Below are 19,371 nucleotides of genomic sequence, written 5' to 3' on the forward strand. Positions count from 1 at the left end.
GGGAGGAGACCGAGAACGCCAAAGTATGTATTCGAGGGGATTGTGTCCTCCGACGTATTCCATATCTATGACCATAATCACCACAACTGTGCTGCTTCGGAAAATGTTCGGCATCCTGCGTCGATTACATCGATATGCTGTCCTCGAAGGCCTCGGTCGAGCCGACGTCGCCGGATGGTGGTGCAGGCGGCTACGGCCCCAGCAAAGCGGGCGTCGTACCCTACATCCCTCCTGATAGGGACGACAAGTGTTTTGATGGCTGGGCGAAGAAAGTATTTTCCTCAGAGGGTATGACTTTACAGGCAGCCAACTCCGTGTGTGCCTTGTCACGTTTTACGCACACTCTGTGGAACTGTATTTCGTTAGCAGCTGAACATATTCCCAAAGGGGAGGAACGGGATGGTTTTCTTGCCATTGTGCAGGATGGCAACGATGCCATGTGCGAGTCCGTTCAGTTGGGTCTGGACATGGCAGATTGTGTCAGCCGGTCCATGGCGGCAAGCACTGTAATACGCAGGTTTACGTGGTTGCGGAAGTTGGGGTTTGCTCCGGATGTGCAAGCCCGGCTCCTCAACATGCCCTTTGATAGTGAACATTTTTTGGCAGCAAGGCTGACGAGAGCCTTGAGAGGTTGCAGACCTCCAATGCTGCAGCAAAGTCGTTGAGCATGGCAGTTCGCCAACCTCCGCCTTTTCGTCCTAGGGGACAGCAATGGAGGGGAGGTTCCTTTCGATATTACTCATCCTTTGGTAAATCGAGAGGATCTGCAAGTCAAAGGGGCCACCGTAGGGGTACCAGAGTTGGAAAACAGGGTACTCGAGGTGCCAAAGCCGCTCTGGCAGTTGCCTCTTTGCCCTCAGGCACTGCCGCAGCCGCTTCAGCTCAGTCATGAGGCCATGTCCCATGGTTTGCCAGTTGGGGGAAGGCTGGCGCAGCATCTTGTAGAGTGGCGTGCCATTACTTTAGATGTGTGGGTTCTGGAGATCATAGCCCACGGCTACGGTCTTCCATTCCAGCAGAGGCCTCATGACAATCCACCAGGGAATCTCTCTTTGAAGAGTCTGGATCCGCTCCTTGCTCAGGAAATACAATCCCTGCTGGAGAAAGGCGCCATAGAACTGGTGCCTGTAGCGGAGAGGAACAAGGGATGGTATTCCCCTTATTTTTTGATTTCGAAGAAAGACGGATTGAGACCCATCATGGACTTGCGTGGTTTGAACAAGCTCCTCAGGAAGGACACGTTCAAGATGGTTACTCTCTCTCAAGTACTCCAGGCCCTTCGACTTCAGGACTGGTTGGTGTCTCTCGACCTCAAGGACGCTTACTTTCATGTGCCGATCCATCACAAGCACAAGAAGTACCTGAGGTTCGCGGTTGGCAACTCGCACTTTCAGTTTCGGGTCCTGCCATTCGGATTGACCTCCGCTCAAGGGTTTTCACCAAGCTCATGGTGGTGGTGGCAGCGTATCTCAGGAAAGGGGGGATTCACGTCTACCCCTACCTGGATGATTGGTTGGTCAGGGGGCGCTCTCCCGAGCGAGTCCTGGTTCATCTGTCAGTCACCTGCCACTCCATTTACAAGCTGGGCTTCTCCCTCAATTTAAAGAAGTCCCACTTGACGCCAATGCAGCGGCTCCAGTAAATCGGTGCAGTGCTCGACACGTCCCCGGGGCAGTGTTTCCTTCCCCAGGTGAGGGCTCATCACATTCAGCAGACGGTGCACAAGTTTCAACATGCCCAGAGTCTCCCGGAGTTAAGAGTTCTTGAGGTTGCTCGGCCTCATGGCATCCTGCATTCTTCTTGTGCCAGAGGCCAGGTTGCGGATGAGATCTCTGCAATGGGCTCTCGAGATGCAGTGGTCACAGTCCTCCGGCAGGATGTCGGACCCCGTTCAGGTGCCGCCCTCGGTCGCCCAGGATCTTCTGTGGTGGGCTGTCGAAGGCAATATGATGAGGGGGGCTTCATTTTGGCTACCCTGGCCAGAGGTGACTATCGTGACGGACGCATCCCTCACGGGATGGGGAGCTCATGCCAACGAGTTGACAGTTAGCGGTCGTTGGTCGCCGTCGGAGTCCAGACTCCATATCCAGCTGTTGGAGCTGAGGGCCGTCAGGCTTGCCCTGAAGGCTTTTCTGCTGACTGTGTGAGGAAAGAATGTCCTGATTCTGACGGACAACACAGTGGCCATGCACTACCTCAACAAAAAGGGCGGGGGCAGGGTCACTTCCTCTGTGTATTCCATATCGCTCCCTCCCTACCTGCCCCGCTACAGAATTTCTTATGCGGTTGCAGCTTAAGTTTCCGCAAGGCTTTCTGTGGTCATACTGGCAGTAGTTTGGTGCCACACGTTCTGGGGGAAAAAAACTACAACTGAGGCTACGGGCGTCGTGTGTCCTACTTATAACATCCGGTGACGTCGGCTCGACGGAGGCCCTCGAGGACAGCGTATTGACGTCATCGACGCAGGACGTAAACGCTGAAAATTTTCCAAAGCAGCACAGCTGTGGTGATTACTGTCATAGATATGGAAGAGGAGCGGCGGCCATCGGACGGGTCCAAATGCAGTGGCAGGAGAAGATTTGTCTGTTATGTAGAGATGAGGTCTCCCTCAAGCAGTGAGTCGCCATCTTCGGGGCTATGTGTGGGCACTCAACAACACCGCCGCCCAGCCCCATTCTCACGCTATACGTCAATGACACCCCGCTAGAGTTCCCCATTGACACAGGGGCTACCATCAACATCATTAGTGAAGAGGCTTACAATGCCCTTGCCCGGCCCCTGAGCCTCAAAAAGTCAACAGTTGACATCTACTCATATGGGTCGACCACGGCACTACCCTGCAAGGGCACCTTCATGGCCTGGTGCACTCCTAAGACACACGCGGCTAAGATCCCACTGCATGTATTAAAGACGGAGGTCAACAGTGGCTGCATACTCAGCTTCAGGACAGCGGTCGACATGGGTTTGGTACACATCAGTTGATGGCCCACAAGTACTTCACCAGGCCAGAAGCCGTGGAAGCAGCATTCCCGAAGCCATTCAAAGGGCTGGGGAACCTGAAGCACCGGAAGATCCAATTGCACATTAACCCCACGGTTTGCTCAGTGGCCCAACACTATCGGGGCATACCTGTCAATATACAGAGAAAAGTGGAGGAGGAGTTAGACAAACTGATGCAACAACATGTGATGGAACCAGTCACTGGTCCCACGCCCTGGGTGTCACCCATTGTCCCAGTGCCCAAGAAGTCGCCGGATGGGTCAATTCGACTCTGTGTAGACATGAGGGCCGACCAAGCCATTGAGCGTGAGCGACACCAAGCGCTGAGGATCACTGACATGATCCGTCTGCTTCATGGAGCGAAGGTGTTTTCCAAGCTGGACCTCACGAAAGGGAACCACCAGATCAAGATCGTGCCCAAGTCTTGGTGCATCATATTTGTGATACACCAGGGGCTATTTCAATACTAGAGACTCAGTTTCTGCATCTCATCGGCAGCTGATATATTCCAAGGTGAGATACACAAGGTCATACGGCATGTCCCTACTGCCTCAATTACTCGGGCAATGTCCTGGAATTCGGGAAGTCCAAGGAGGAGGATGACGTAGCTCTACACAGTGTGTGTGCCGCACTGGAGGCGGCAGGCCTAACACGCAACAAGGCAAAGTGTGAATTTGGAAAAGTCTTGCTTAGTTTCTTCAGACACTTGTGCTCAGAAAAGGGAATGAGGCCCGATCCAAACAAAGTGGCAGCACTTGACACAGCACGACCTCCCCAAAACACGTCGCAACTACAATCCTTCCTGGGCTTGGCAAGCTACTGCTCGAGGTACCTCAAGGACTATGCCACCGCAATACTCTTCGACAAATCACCTGCAAAGACCAACCGTTTGAATGGTCCAATGAATGCTAAAGTGCATTCGAGAAAATCCGCGACATCGCCCGGGCAGAGAACATGGCGTACTTTGCACAGCGGAAGACTGACGTGATAGTGGATGCCAATCCCTTAGTGCTGGTAGCGATTCTGAGAGAGATCCCGCTGACCAAGCCATCCTATTCATTGTGGCCTATGCCAGCAGGAATCTTAGTCACAGAACAGGTTTACTCTAAGGCGGAAAAAGAGAGCCTGGCCTTCGTATGGGCCTATGAATACTTTCATCTATTTCTGTGCGGGAAGGCATTCACGGTCGTGACGGACCATCAAGCTCTCCTGACGATCTATGGAGATCCAAAGGCCAGAATGCCCTCCAGGATAGCCAGATGGGGTCTGCATCTGCTGGACTACAAGTTCGACATCAAACCTCGTCCAGGTAAGGAGGAGAACCCGGCGGACTATCTTTCCCGCCATCCCACTGGCCTGGCCCAAGCGTGGTCCTCCATTGCAGACGTCTATATTAACTGCGTTGTGCATCATCTACTCCCAGTAGACTAGGCTGATCTCATGGCAGCATCATAGCAAGACCGTTCCCTCCTCATCGCAATACACTGCATCAAGTCGGAAAGACGGGCTCATCTGAAACAGCAAGCCAAAAACGAGAGCGAGTTAGTCCAGGATAACATTCGGTGTCTGGACCTGGTCAAGGATGAACTGTCCATAGTGGATGATCACATCGTCTTAAAGGGTTGCAAGGTGGTCATTCCCAAGGCCTTATGAGAGAAGGTAGTCAGGCTGGCGCATGAAGGCCACTGGTGGGTGGTGTCAACAAAGCTCCTGTTACGTCAGAAGGTGTGGTTCCCCAAGTTGGATGTGCTGGTAGAGGAGATGGTTGGAGGATGTCTGACATGTGCACAGGTGACACCGCCTCCACACCCCAATCCCTTGCAGATGTCCCCACTCCCTGAACACATGTGGGACGAATTGGTGGTGGATTTCTTCGGCCCTATCCACAGCGGCGCTTATGTCCTTGTGTTACTAGATGAACACTCCCGCTTTCCCGAAGCTCAGCTGGTTGAGCGCACAGCCGCCACATGTGTGATCCCGGTGCTGGACCGCATGCTGTCCACATATGGTGTCCCCAGAGTCATAATATCAGACAATGGCCCGCCATTCATAAGCCAGGACTAACAGAATTTTGGAAGGTACATGGGGTTCCAACACAGGAAGATAACCTCATGGTGGCCTCAGGCCAATGGCATTGTTGAAAGGTTCATGGCAAGCATCAAGAGGACTCTACCGATTGCCACCATCCTCAACAAGCCCGTTGAGCAAGCCCTCTATCAGTTGCTGAGGGAGTAACACCACACCCCTCACAGCACTACGGGGGTGTGCCCTGCAGACCTAGTATTCAGGAGGCACGTCAAGACAAGGCTACCGGAGGGTCCCAACCAGGCACTGACATCACTGCTCGAACAGCAAGCAAGAGACAAAGACAAGGAGGAAAAGAGCAAGATGAAGAACCGAGCCGACTCCCGGAGTGGGGGCCCAAGAATGCACCCGTGAGCCGGGAGACCAAGTACTGAGACACCAACCAAAAAGTCGGAAGGAAGATGCCAAGTTTGCACCAGAACAATTGCTAGTGACCCACAGGAAAGGCACCATGACACTGCCAGTGGTGATAGGCAATTGTCGGTGACGTGAAACCCCACCAGCACCTGGGTGCGGAAAGACAGGTGACAGTCTCAACGAGAGATACTCGGATGAATCCTACCTTGGGGACGGAGAGAAAGAGGCTGGCGGTGGGAGAGAGTTCTCACCCCAGCCGTTGCCTTGCATCCTTGCAAGGCCTCGGAGGTGTTGAATGAAGGCCATCCGACTGAGGATTTGGCTACCAAACTGTGACTGATCCATTGCTTTAAAAAGGGGGGAGATGTCATGTTGTGACTACGACTGAGCCGGACTCCCCACATTGTTATGTGGGCTGGCCTGTGTTATGGCCATGTTGAGGGGAAGTGACATTGGTGCTAGGGAGGCAGGCGGTTGGGTTAGGTTAGTACGTTGTAGAGTAAGAATAAAGGTGGACGTTATTCCAGCAGCTCTGTGTCCTCGTATTTCTTCCAGTGAAGTGCGAGTGCATATGCAGTGTGCGGGCCCAGCTAGCAAGTAGCTCCCGTTGGCCCACAAGTCCACACCCGCCATCCACACTATGAAGGCATCACTTGTTCGGCATCAGGCACTCCAGCCAGTTTGAATCTGGACGTGGCCTTGGGTAGGGCAGAGCTGAGCACTCAACATCTATTTGGCTGAAAGGGAAATGGGTCAAAACAAGGTCGTGCAGGGGAGGCAAAGTTATAGTGGGGGGAGGGGGTCCCAATTTTTTTTTCTCCCATAGACTGAATCGACAAAAACGGCTGGATGGATTTTAACCAAATTTGCGGCAGGAGCGTGGGGGCTTGGTTCCGAAAACGTGCTTTTGTGTGTTTGGTGGAAATCCGACCAGTACTTTTGTTGCAAAGAACTGAAATGTATGTCTCCAAAAATGTTTGATATCTGGCTCTGTGGACCCATTTCCCTGTTTGCTTCTCACACAAATGTCTCATTAGCTTGGAGAACACTGTGATGTCGGCGAACATTGGACGTGTCTGGTAGTTGGCTGGAGGGAAGCGTGCTGTGCGTCAAAGTTTTTGGGAAACGCCGCCATGGCGTATCGGAGGACAGTGCAGCACCGAAAGGGACTGACGAACATAATGTACGGCATGTGGAGGTGGGATGAAGGGATGGAAAGGGTGGGGGAGAGAGTAGTGGTTCATCTGAGATGTGTGATTGTTAGGTGGACGAAGACAGGGTTGTGCCTGCAGTATCCGTGCGTACTGCACCAATTCGCCGGTCCTTGCACAGGCGACTACCATGTGATGTGAACTTGTATATGGCATTTATAATGTGCCTATGCACAGGTTTTGCAAGGCGCGACGAGGCAAGGGAGGGGAGACAGAGACTACGAACCTACTAGGCTGGGTGTCACTCAGATCGCCCAACAGCAGAGGAAGGGGATGGGGAAAGTGCAGTACATGGGAAGAGGAACAAATTACAATAAGTAAAAATACAGCCTGATTGTGCCAAGTGCAAGGAGGAGTGCAGACATTGGGTGCTGGTGGAACTGTTAGGGGTACAGAAAACAGTCCCCAAGTGCGGGGTTTGCCAGAAAGGCAGTGCAGGGGTGTGACTGGTGGCCTGGGCCCGACATCAGAGAGTGGCCAGTTAACCAGTGCAGAATCAGTTTTAGCCAGTAAGTCAGCCGGGGAGAGGAGGAGAAAAAGCAGGCGCAAAGAGAAAGGCTTTGAGGTGCTTCCGTAATCGGCGATGGTTCTCCTCAAGTGTCAGGGAGGTTGTTGCAAAGGGAGGCCCCAGCCGAAGAAAGAGATCTACCGCCAACTGGTTGCTTTCAGAAGGTACTGACCTTGAGAGAGTTGGAGGCAGATGAGGGAAGAGCTTGAGCAGGGAGATATATATAGGAAGTGAGAGTTGAAGGTATTGAGGTCCCAGGGCCCAGAAGGCCTTGTGCATAATGCAGAGGGTTTTCATCTTATTCGTCGCAGCCACTTGGAGCTATTGCAGACATTTCAGTCCAGGAGAGATACGATCCCTGGGCTTGAGGCCAAGGACAAGTTGCGCAGTCCTCTTCTGGATGAATTGCAGAAGGCAGAGCGTAAAAACGAGCAGATTCAAAAAGAGGCTGTTGCAATAGTCCAGCCTACAGAGAACCACAGCTGTGCAAACCGTGACCTTTTGGGAACTTGCTTTAGGTTGAGAAGATACATTCAGTGCTGGTTTAGGTGCCTATTTTTACGATTTTTGTAGGAGATGGATTAGTGGGCAAAACAATTTGTAGCATTGTCGGAAGGAAAGAAGAGTTCCTATTCCGATATTACAATGTATGATATGGGTAAATGAAAACATTGCAAGCACATACCATTGAAGTGCCACTTGATGGTAGGGGGTGGAAGAAAAAACAGTATGCTTTTTAAGAACGTAATGGACGCTCAGTGGCAGATACTGTGCGCAGAGGCACTTATAACAGAGTTGTCAACATACTGCAGAAAAAGTATTCATACCTCCATTTTGTGGTGATGGGTGCTCATGTGCATGAATGTGGATGCACAAATCATGCAATCCTTTACTGAACTTTCCACTGGATGTGCTTTCCAATGGCAGGACAGTTGCAGGCTGAATTTGTAACGGTACAAATGAAGTTTTGTGCAGAACTGACAGTGTTAGATACAAACGTCTTGGATGGCATTTGTGGATGTGTGCGACTATTTACCCGTACCCAATGAGGTAGTGGTGGACAAAAAATAGTGGAAAAGGGAGGATAACTGCTCCTGCCTTACTAGGGCGCGGCCCTTGCAGTACTTTGGGAAGCACACGTGCCACATTATGCGCTTCTCACCATGCTGGCCAATGGAAATTGGACTGTGGGGATTATCCAATCAGATACTGAGGGTGTGGTTCACAGGAAGGGGTGGTCATACTGTTTTACATTACTCTGCGTAGTGAGGCTAGCTGACATGGAGAAACACATTGTGTGGACTTTGGGTGATGCCTTTGTGATCTGCAAAAGTATGCCCTGGAAAGACACTGTGATGGCAATTTCGGTTTGGAAGGAGTGAGCGCATTGTGGAGCACTCTCTATGACCGCAGTTTCGCCGATATGCATGCACAGGCCTGGCCACTTCGGCTCGTGTTGATGTTGTTGTTGTGCACTACGGGGGCATGCATTTGGGTTACGTGGCATGTTTAGGTTTGTTCCGTCGACTGAAGAGGCTGCTAAATGTAGTGAAGAGGCTTTTCCCCACTGCCCAGGTGCTTTTCTCATCCATAACACCAAGAAGCGTATGGGACAATGCTAATGTATGTTGTTCCGAGCCAGAAGTTGGAAGGTGTCTCATCAACAGAAGCATGTGTGATTTTTCTTTTTTTTTCTTTTCTTTTTTTGTCTGCTTGTGGGTTTTTCTGCAACAATTACCTCATTAGTTGTGGAACTGTGGAGTTATTCCATGCAAATGGCATTTCCTTGTCACCCATTGGAAATGCTGTTATGGTTACCCATCTACAGGATGCGTTGAAGTTTACTGTAACAATGTGAGCACAAGAACACAGAAAATCAAATAAAAACTGAAAACAAGGTGTTTCTCCAGAAGCACCTTAAAAACAAAAATAAAAAGGCTCTTTTCAGAGCCGCCACTAAAAACAAACTCCCCTACCCTAGTTGAAATGTATTCCCCCACGCCCGCACAAAATCCACATCCGGGGATTTTGAGGATGGCCATGGAAATGGTACTGTGGAGGCTGAGGTACTGTGCAATAACGTTTCTGGGTGTGGTGTGTACGCAGAGGATTGTTGTACAGAACTGATACTGTTACATGGAGAGCTCTTCAATGTGATTGGTGGATGCGTGTGAAACATTTTACCAGTACCCAATGACGGCTTGCTGGAAAGAAGAAAGTGGGCAGGGAAGAAGGAATATTTTTGCTTTATTGGGGAACGGCCCTCGCCGTACTTGGGGGAAACGCACGTGCCACATACTTCCGTTTTAAGCATACTACCCATGGGAATGGGACAGTGGGGACTATCGCAACTGAGGGTGTGGGCCACAGGAATGGCCGTTAATACTTTTCTCCATTACTGTGCGTACTGAGCCGGGCTGACATGGTTGCCATTACTTGGAAGGGCAATTTAGCACAGCAGATTCGGTGCAACATCACTTACAGGGCAAACCAATGTGTTCTGCTACTCTGCTCTGAAAAGCTACAAACAGATTTCGGAGCAGCTCTGTGGTTAGGGCATTCCATTCAACGGAGATGTTTAGTCTGTGACGTACTGTGTCTAAAGAATAGATCCAGCACTGCTCCAACTTGTGCAATCAATGCAGTAGCCATATCTCCCCATCGGCTTTTGGGTATAATGGTTTGTAACACAAACCATTTTAAATCCGTATCCTTTGTTTTTTTTGTTTTTTTTTTGTTGCTGAAATGTTCGACCAAGGGTTTGTCAGTCAACTTATTCCGTATGTCGGAGCGATGTTTACCTATTCTTAGTCTAATCTCTCTTCTGGTTTTCCCTACATACAATAAATTACAGCGACATGAGATAATGTATATTGCATTTTTGTCAAGCAGTTGGTGTGATTCTTGAGCTCCCATTTTATGTTCCCATGTTGTAACACATTTGGTTTCCGTGAGTGGATTTACAGCGCAGTTTCCGCATTTGTGATGTCCAATTATCAGTGGTAGTCCCCATTGGTTGAGGATTGTCTGTTCCTTTGGTCTGTCTCAGTAGGTATGTACCAGTCTTTGGCGCAGATTGCTGTGCTTGAATGCAAACATTGGCTTTTTCGATAAGGTGCCTGGGTTCTTAACTAAATTCCAGTTTTGATTTAATGATTTTTTTTAATGTCATTACTGATAGACTGGTTTATGTGACTAGGTATAACCCTATCATTGGGCTGTTTTTCCTTGTGGTCAGGCTTATCTCCCTTTTAGTGTTTGCTGCTCTCTTCATATAACTTTTTACCATTTTCTTCGGGTATCCCCGCATTTGCAAACATTCTTTCAATTGTGATGCATGCATATCATAATCATCCCTTGCCCATATGGTAAATTGTGTTTCAACCCATCAGGGTGTAAGCTGCAATAGTGTAATAATGTGTTTTTATCCGTTTTCTTCCTGTACAGTGAAGTCTCCACAGTTTTCCCTGCTTTCTTGATTGTAAGGTCTAGAAAGCAAACTTGCTCTTTGCTCCATTCAATCGTAAATTTTATATTTTCATCACAGGTATTCAACCACTTGTGAAATTCCAAGAGGGATGTAGTTGTGCCTTTCCAGATGACGAACACATCGTCTATATAACGTCGCCAAACCCGCAGTTGGTTGGCAAATTCAGTTCTCCAGTAGAATGACCAACCTTCTTCAGGTCCCGAACAAGGTTGCTAAGGATCTCCTGTGGTGGGTCTGTCGAGAACGTGATGAAAGGAGAACCCTTTTGGCAACTATGGCCAGAGAGAACAATTGTGACAGATGTCTCCCTCCCAGGGTGGAGAGCCCACATGAACAACCTTTCAATCAGCGATCATTAGTCTCCGTCGGAATCCAGACGTCACATCAACCTTTTAGAGCCGAGAGCAGTAAGACTAGCGCTGATGACTTTTCTGCCTTCTGTGCAAGGGAAGACTGTTCTGATGACAGACAATACAGTGGCCATGTACTGTCGCAACAAGAGACTGGGTGTAGGGTCACTTCCTCTGTGAAGAGAAGCAATGGAGCTCTGGTTTTGGGTACTAAGAGAAGGAAAATCTCTACTGGAATTTCAGCTAGACGGAGAAGAAAAATATCGCCGTCCCTCTGAGCAGGCAGAGCACTATTTCTCACAAGTGGGAGTTGGCTCACAAAGTCCTTCTAGAGATTTTTGCCCCTTGGGGGGGCCCCTCAGGTGAATCTGTTCAGATCCATTGTCAACAGGAAGTGCAATCTATTCTGCTCCAGGGAATTTCCTCAGAGAGGAGCTCTGGGAGACACTTTCGTAGTGGACTAGGAATTTTACGCTTTGGTACATGTTTCCATCAGTCCCAATCCTTCTGCATGTCATCGAGAGATTGAGTAAGTTCGGGAAATCCATGATCTTCATTGCTCCTGATTGGGCCAGGAGAATGTGGTACCGAAACTTCTATAGATGGTGATCTGCCCTCCAATTCGTCTTCCCCCAAAGGGAGGACTTACTCTCGCAAGAGGGTGGGGTGTCTCCTCCTTCATCCAGGAATTGGTACTCTGAACCTTCATGCTTGGTTTCTGAGAGGATAAGATACAAAAATTGGGACCTTCCGATTGATGTAATGGAGGAGTTGCTTTTGGCCAGAAGCAAAGTTTGCAGCTGGTGCAGAGATAAGAGCATTGATCCTTTTACATGCACAATGTGTACCGTAAGGTCATTGTTTCTACACCTGGCCCTTCAGAGGCTTCAGGTCACCACTGTTAAAGGGTTATTTGGCGGCGCTTTCTATTTTTAAGTGTTCGCCATATGAGGGTTCCTATTTCATGGTCCCTATTGAAATTCAGTTCTTAAAGGGATTAACTAACCTGTTTCCCCCGGGTTCCATTTATTGTACCGATTTGGGGCTTGAATTTGGTGTTGAGGTACCTCAGGGGGGCACCTTTTGAACCCTTAACTTCTTGTCCACCAGAATGTTAACCTTAAGACTATTCTATATTTCCAGAATTCCCAGAATAGGGCAAGATGACCAGCACTTTTTGTGGGCTATTCAGGTTACAAATTGGGGCAAGCTGTCACCAAACAAACCCTCTCTCGCTGGTTAATTCTATGCATTTCAGAATGTTATACATTGGCTGGCAAAGATCTGCCCAATGGTTTAAGAGTGCATTCCACCCGAGAAGTGGCTACTTCTTCAGCTCTTCAAAGAGGGGGGCCTATACAAAGCATCTGTAGTGCAACAACTTGGTCCTCTTTGCACACTTTGAGCAAATACTATTGCCTTTGCTCTGTCAGGTCAAGAGGGAAGATTTGGCAAGGCTGTACATCACAGCACTAATCAACAATATATTCTCTGTTCCCACCTTCTTCTACTTCTTTGGGAATGTATCAAAGATGGTGACTACGTGGGAGGACGCAATCCATTCGAAGAACAAATTACTTAACCCTGGTAATGTTCTTTCAACTGGGTGTTCCTCCCACAAATTTCTCATTGCCCTCTCATCCTTCTCCTCCATCTTGCCGAGAATTTCTGTATTTTTAAACCTCCTTTCTTTCAACGTCTGGGTCATTTCTCGAAGACGGCTGAGCCTAGGGAGGAAAAAACTAGAACTGAGGCAACGGGCGCTACGTGAGCTACTTATACCAGCATCAACGTCATGGCCATGGACAGGATGAAGGGTGCCTAGAGCCTCAACGGCGCCCGATACCATGGATAAAATGTTCTGTATCTGTAAGCAGACTTAACGAATATATCTAAGAAGAGTAATAGTGGGAGGAGCATCCAGTCGAAGAAAGAACATTACCAGGGTAAGTAATTTGTTAATCTGCATTGTTTCTCTTCTGAAGACCTTTCAATTTCAGCCCTGCATGAAGCCATGGTGGTGTCTGACCCACTCAAGTACTGCCTTTGGTTTCTGGGCTCAGACCCTGACACTGAGAAGTGTGAATCCTGCTAATCCATGCATCACTGCTCTCCCTAAGGATGTGAAGACTCCTCTAAATCCCTGGGATTTTCTAAGCCTTCCCATGCAAATACAAGCCTCCGCTTTGAGAAGACCAAAAAACCTGCAGATCCACACTTCGAGCATTGAGCATTCAAAAGGACCAGAAACGGCACAGTAGGATGGCCCATTCTCCCAGGCTCTCCTCAGAACTCAGAGAATGTTGGGTGAATGTGATGCGTGTATGTTTCCATGAGTGTCAATAGACCTCAGCTCTGAGCCTGAGGATGGACCGGTGAGTGCCTGCCTTCCAAGAGTAACTGGAACGCTAGAACTTGATGTAATAAAGAAGCTTTAATGTACCTTCAGACTTCAGGAGTTATTGCTTGTGTCTTGAGCAACTTTCATTTCAGTTTGCTATATAATACTGGTGACGAGTTGCTATTTAGGGACCTTACGCGTGCTGTTGAGGGGGGCACAGCAAAACGAGACACTCACTGTCCATCCTTGGGTAAGGATTTTAAAAGCTATTTTTCTGTTCAGCAGTGGATAGAAGTTAGAGCTCTCAAGAGTTCTCTTGTGCTGGTAGAAAAGTGTAGTGAAGCAAAACCAAAGATTGATGGCTGGAAGGTTTTGAATAAATCATAACCATGGGTACAGCTCTGGGCAACCCTGCAAACCATAGTTTTTCAGCCTGCCGAGACATTACAGAAGAGGAAAGACTATTTGCAAATCAAGTTTGGCCCCACCCCAAAAGGTGCAGTCCAGCCCAAACTGCTAAGTCACATCCCTTCTGCACAAGAAAGACCATAAGCAAATTGGGATTGGTCCCACCTATAGACTCAAGCTACTCCTCACTGCTAATGCCCAACGAGGCCGAAACATGTCTGGCGATGCTTGTGGTTTCATGCAGAAGAAATGTGACCTAGCAGTGGTACCAAGCCTGATTTGAAATTGGTCTTTCCCCTTCTGTAATGGCTTGGCATGCTGAAAAGCAATGGTATGGAGGGTTGCCCAGAGCAATGGCAGAGGTTAGGATTAATGCCAAACCTTCCAGCCATCACCTCTTCTGTTTTGCAGAAAACTGCAGTGAGCCATAGGTGCTGAACAAGAGTTGAGTGGCAGAGGTGTGTTAGTTTATTTTGCACACAAAAAAAATATAAGTGACATGAAAATGCAACAAAGGGTTGTGGACATTGCAAGCAGCACAGAAGTCAGGAAAGTTAGCTTCTCCTGGCTGTGGGTTATTCATCTAGACGCAGTGTAAGTAATGAGTGGAAAAAAAAGATAGAAGAGGAATCATCAAGCAGTTATTTTTCGCCTGTACTCACATAGAAGTGGAGCTTACTGTACATGTGTGCAGACAAAGAGGAATAGATGTGTAGCATTGAGATGACAAGTCTCAGAAAATGCCTGAGTGTTGAAGAAATCTATAACCAGCAAGAGGAAATCATTTTTCACTTGATTACCGAGCCCAAAAGAAACATGGGGGCATCCCCTGCTTTAATCTCTGCTGCCGACCCAGGATACGAGCCAAGGGCTTTGGTGTACACGCTCTGCTCGACAAGTTCATCCTCTGGCTCTCACAGCTTGGGTCTAATTGATACTCATGGAACCATACATACATCATATTCCTCCAACATTCTCTGAACTGACATTTATCAGTTTCCATTTGATGATTTCGATGTGAAAGTGTCACCAGGTAGGCAACTATTTTTTTTTCCTTTTCCTGACCCCTAAAATTCCTCCTGAGGACTGTTATCCACACCATTCAGGTGGTCCAGGTTTTCCAATCCCAGATCTGGATGCTGGTCTCCTCTTTTTCCCAGCATTCTAGGTATCATGTATTCCTGATTGTTCCTGGTGCCAAAGACCTGGTAATGCATGATGACACTAGAGTGAGTGCTGTCAATGGTCTGTTTCATGATAACTTGGAAGACCTTTCACAGCTCTCGAACAAGTTGTCACAGAATCGCCTGTGGTCTCTCCACAGAGAGAACTTAAGTGGAGAGCTGCTTTGGCAATCTTGGCTGGTGTGTTAACCTGCACTGATGGGGAGCCGCCTGTGGTTTCCTGTGGAGATGATGGCGCACATCAACCTCCTGGTGCTGGGCCCTGGCAAGTATAGCCTGATTCTGATAGACAACACCTTAGGTGAAGGTAATGCCTGGCAAGAGAGAGGTGGTGAGAGATTGCTGCCATTTGTACAGGGAAGCATGCTACTGTGGTTCTGGGCTCTGGTGAAGGACTTCCCCCATGTCCGTAGCCCATATGGCCAAGAAAGAGAATGTTGTCACTGACGCCCTGAGCTGGAGTTAGTACATTTTCCATGTGTGAGCACTGTTGTGAGGTTCTGGACACGATCTTTGCCTCGTGGGGGCCCTTAGGTTGACCTCTTCTCCAAGGTCTATGGGACTTGCAAGTTGTTCTCCTTCCATGAAATGTCCCCCACAGTGGGCTCTCGAAGATGGATTAATTATAAAGTAGAACTTAAATCTCTTTTTTCTTTTTGTTTGCTGTGATTGCGGTCATCCTGCTGGCCCTAAAGAGACTGACGGTCAAGGTCCCACCCTCATTGTGATCACTCTAGACTGGGCCCGGAGGAAATGGTGCCTGGAACATTTTGACATGTCTATCTGGCCTACCTGGTGCCTCACAGCGAGAGTTGACATGCTCTTCCAATCAGAGATCAGGGTTCTCCATCGGAACTTGAGTGCCCTCAACCTTTATGGTTGCCTGCAGAGAGGCTGGATAGAAGTAGTGGTACCTGTTTTGTGAAGTCTGGTTCATGTGACCTGTCGGGCCTCTTCTGTTCCCGATTTCTTACTTTTATTTTATTTCATACTTTTTTTGGATGCAGGAGGACCCCTCTGATTGGTACCAAATAGAGCTACTTGGCTGCTATTTTGGTCTTTGTGGACTACCGAAAAGGGATTCATTACTATCCCTACTGCTCACCCTTAAGGTGGTGATCCTGGTTAATCGCAGCAGCTAGACTGGTGAGTGAAAGCTGTGCTCTTTTACTATGTCTTTCAGATGAGGGACATCAGAAAGAATGCACAGATTTTTGTCAGCTTTGCTGGTTCACCAGCCGGCAGGTCTGTTAGCATGAAGATCCTTCTAGATGGATTGTCCTCTTGCTAAACACAGCTGCCTAGATTATCTGGTTAGGGTGCATGCCTTTGTCTGGTACTTCAGAGTTTCCTGGTGTAGATTAACCTTCTGCTCTAGCCCCCCAGACCCCTCCCAAGTTCTGTACTGCTTTGGTTCTTTCTGTTGAACTAGCTCTTCTACTATAGATCTCATCACGACCATAACCTATTCTTAAATGCAGATAGCTTGTTACTGTTGTTCTCCAGCAACTTTGTGTATGAAAAACTGGGGGAAACAGTGGGCATGGGTTACAGCTGGCCATACTTACAATATCACATCTGGAGTCTTGGCCACCATCTATGCCTAGTAAAACTCCAGTGTACCCCTTGGTGAATGAGTTTTCAAAGCCAGGCTGGCACACGAAGCATAGTTCTAAGATCAGAAATCTGTGGTATGAAGGACTAATCCATCAGAGAAAACTTTACCAACGTTAAGTATGTTTGTTCTCTTTAGTAGGCGCAAGGACCCTCTGCTTTTTATTTTTGACTGGAATCAGTGACCTACAAATGGTCTAACCTGTGGAGATGTCAGGACTGGATTGAATCCCATGACCTGCAGGCTACACTTAGATTTTTGCTGCAGGCATTCTCCTGCTGCACTTCAGCAGTCCAAAGCCTGAGCAGCGAGTACTTCGGTCACGGCGGAAGTCTTTTCACAGCACATTCCCCTCTTACTGCTGGTCCGCATGCAATGGAAGGTGCATACCCTGTGCTGTGCCCTGAACTCTTTTTCAAGCATTTGATATTGCCCCACGTACTTCCAAACTTGACCCCAAGCTGAGCCTTTTTTGGAAATACGAGGACCTTTCAAAAGCTGTGATCAGGGGACTCTGGGAGGTGATGAATCCTTTGATCTCTATTACCCAGCTCTGCTAAACTAGTGTTTTCCACCCAGCAGTGATAAACATTTTGGAATGGCAGCAATATACAACTGTGAACGCACCTTCAGAGCTCACCCCAGAGCAGATCACCCTTGTCTGAGTGGGAAATAGGGATGGGTTTGGGACCGCTTCCTTCCTCTCTGACAAACGTTTTCTATTCAGACGATTAACCCCTTGGATTGTACTATCCCCACTTGTATGGTTTTTGTATTCCACCAGATCATTGACTTGGATTCCCTCCAAGTTATATTAGATCTGAGAAACCTCTGAAGTATTGGAGGCTTGACATGGGGGAGCGAAAGTGGGGCTGGGGGTGAAATTAATGAGGAGTTAAGGAGCCTTAAGCATGCTTTGCCCCGAAAGACGGGAATGCTGTGCCCTCTTTCCCACTGTGCGCTACAGTCAGCCCTTTGCATGTGTACTTGGGTTAGCTCTATGCAGGCCTTGTTACAAAATATGTGCAGTGTGATGAGATACCTTTGTGCTGTGCTCCTTGTGCATTGATGAGGCATCCTGTGCGCCAGAGGCGCTGTTTTATATGCATATATGTATATATATTTGAACAAGAAAAGGTACTTCCGTACCATGGACTGCACTCCGGAGCTTACCAAAGACGTGAAGATGAAATTCAAATCACAAAAATGGCAGAACCATGGCTTCGTCTGGTTCTTTATTACATCCAATAGGCATATTAAAAAAGGCTGTATGACTCGTTTCGTAGCCCACTGGCTACTTGTTCACGTACAACTGAGCTTTACTCGCGCAACTCATTTTATTTGTTTCAAACTCTATGGTAGAACAAAGTTTCTCCAGCATGGGGTCTGGCATGCATTCATATGCTCATGAATATTCCCTAAAAAAATCAGTATCAATTTAGTTTCTGATCTGTCTTTCTTAGTAGTAACCAATCACTGGTCTCTGGGTCATACTGCCCAGCCAATGACTGCTCTCTACCTAAGCCCCTCACCTGGCAGCCATCCTAAGATTTTTACTGCACGTTCAAGTGTTGGGAGTCCTCGTGCTATAGCTCTCAAGCTTTTACTGCGTTTTGCGATTTTTCAAAGAGTGTAATCTCATTTTTCGGTCAATCGAGCCTCAAGCTCCAACGTTTCTACTTCCGATCAACGGGGACCCGTTTCGGAATTTTCTACGCCCCTCAAGGGCGGAGTTTTCGTCGAGTACGCTTCTTGGAGCATTCCAGAAGACTTTGAGGCCTACCCTGTGGACATGGCCCAGGACAAGGGAAGCTCGACACCCGGACCCAAGCTCTTCAGGAACTGCCCTGGATGCAGATTGCAGAATGTGTTCAAGGAGGACGAGCATTCTAGATGCCTCTACTGCCTTCACGAAGACAAAACACACGTGGAGAAGGAATGTGCGTTTTGCAAGAATATGTCGGAGCGGACCATGAGGGATCGACGGATCCGCCTCACCAACTGGCTGGAAGGAAAGAGCCCAGTGGTAGGTGAGAAGAAGCGGTCTTCTAAGTCCTTTGAAGGCGCTCCGACGACTGGGGCCCAACAGAAGGCTAAGCACCGCGAGTCCGCGGGCACCGGGAGCGCCGAACGGTCGGGCTCCTCGGCTGCCAGGCAGGGCGCACTTTCACCGACGCCATCAACCACGAGCCAACGCTCTGGCTCGGGGAAGAGAAAGTCAGAGATCCCGGGTAAGCTTCTGGAGAAGCCCCAGTCGATCCCGACGGAAGCAGCCGAGGGGGAGCGAGGCGGTGTCCCTCCCCCCGAAAGGTGAAGGCCTCAAGCACGCCAAAAGTCGTGAAGGCCCTGATTCACCCAGCTGTGGCCTCTATCGCCTCTATCAAAAGAGTCTTGACGGCCCTGGCGAAGCCAGTGGAGGCTACCCCAGTGGAAACTACCTCGGGGGCCCAGAGTTTCCCTGCCACCGCGGAGGGAATCCTCTTTTCAGCCCATCGATAAGACCCCTGTGAAGACCCTGGTGGAAAAAGAGAGGGGGTGCCAGTGGCCATCACAGACACAGCCTCTGAGGAGGAGCTGGTTGAAGTCATGCAAGGCCTCAACAAGAGGTTTGAGGGGGTCCGATCCGAAGAGAGCGACGGTGGCGCTGACGAGGATCCCGAGGAGGAGGAGCAACCATCGCGCCCGTCGCAGCCAGTGCCCGACAACTCGGCGGCCATTTTGATGGCAATCCAAACCTTATGCACAGAGATAAGGACGAGGTTGCCTCTACCCCCAACGGACGACCCAGCAGAACCGGGCCCGTCGGGAAGCCCTCCAAACAA

At 48.9% G+C, this 19,371-nt stretch overlaps 1 protein-coding gene across 4 annotated transcripts in view; it reads left to right on the forward strand.

Annotated features, from left to right (window-relative positions):
• The window catches only part of PALS2 (protein associated with LIN7 2, MAGUK p55 family member), a 1,716,257-nt gene that overhangs the window by 1,679,703 nt on the left and 17,183 nt on the right, over positions 1-19,371 (forward strand). The window lies entirely within an intron of this gene.

Source organism: Ambystoma mexicanum, chromosome 2q (genome assembly GCF_040938575.1).
Source record: "Ambystoma mexicanum isolate Mex_15411 chromosome 2q, UKY_AmexF1_1, whole genome shotgun sequence".
NCBI classification, from domain to species: domain Eukaryota; kingdom Metazoa; phylum Chordata; class Amphibia; order Caudata; family Ambystomatidae; genus Ambystoma; species Ambystoma mexicanum.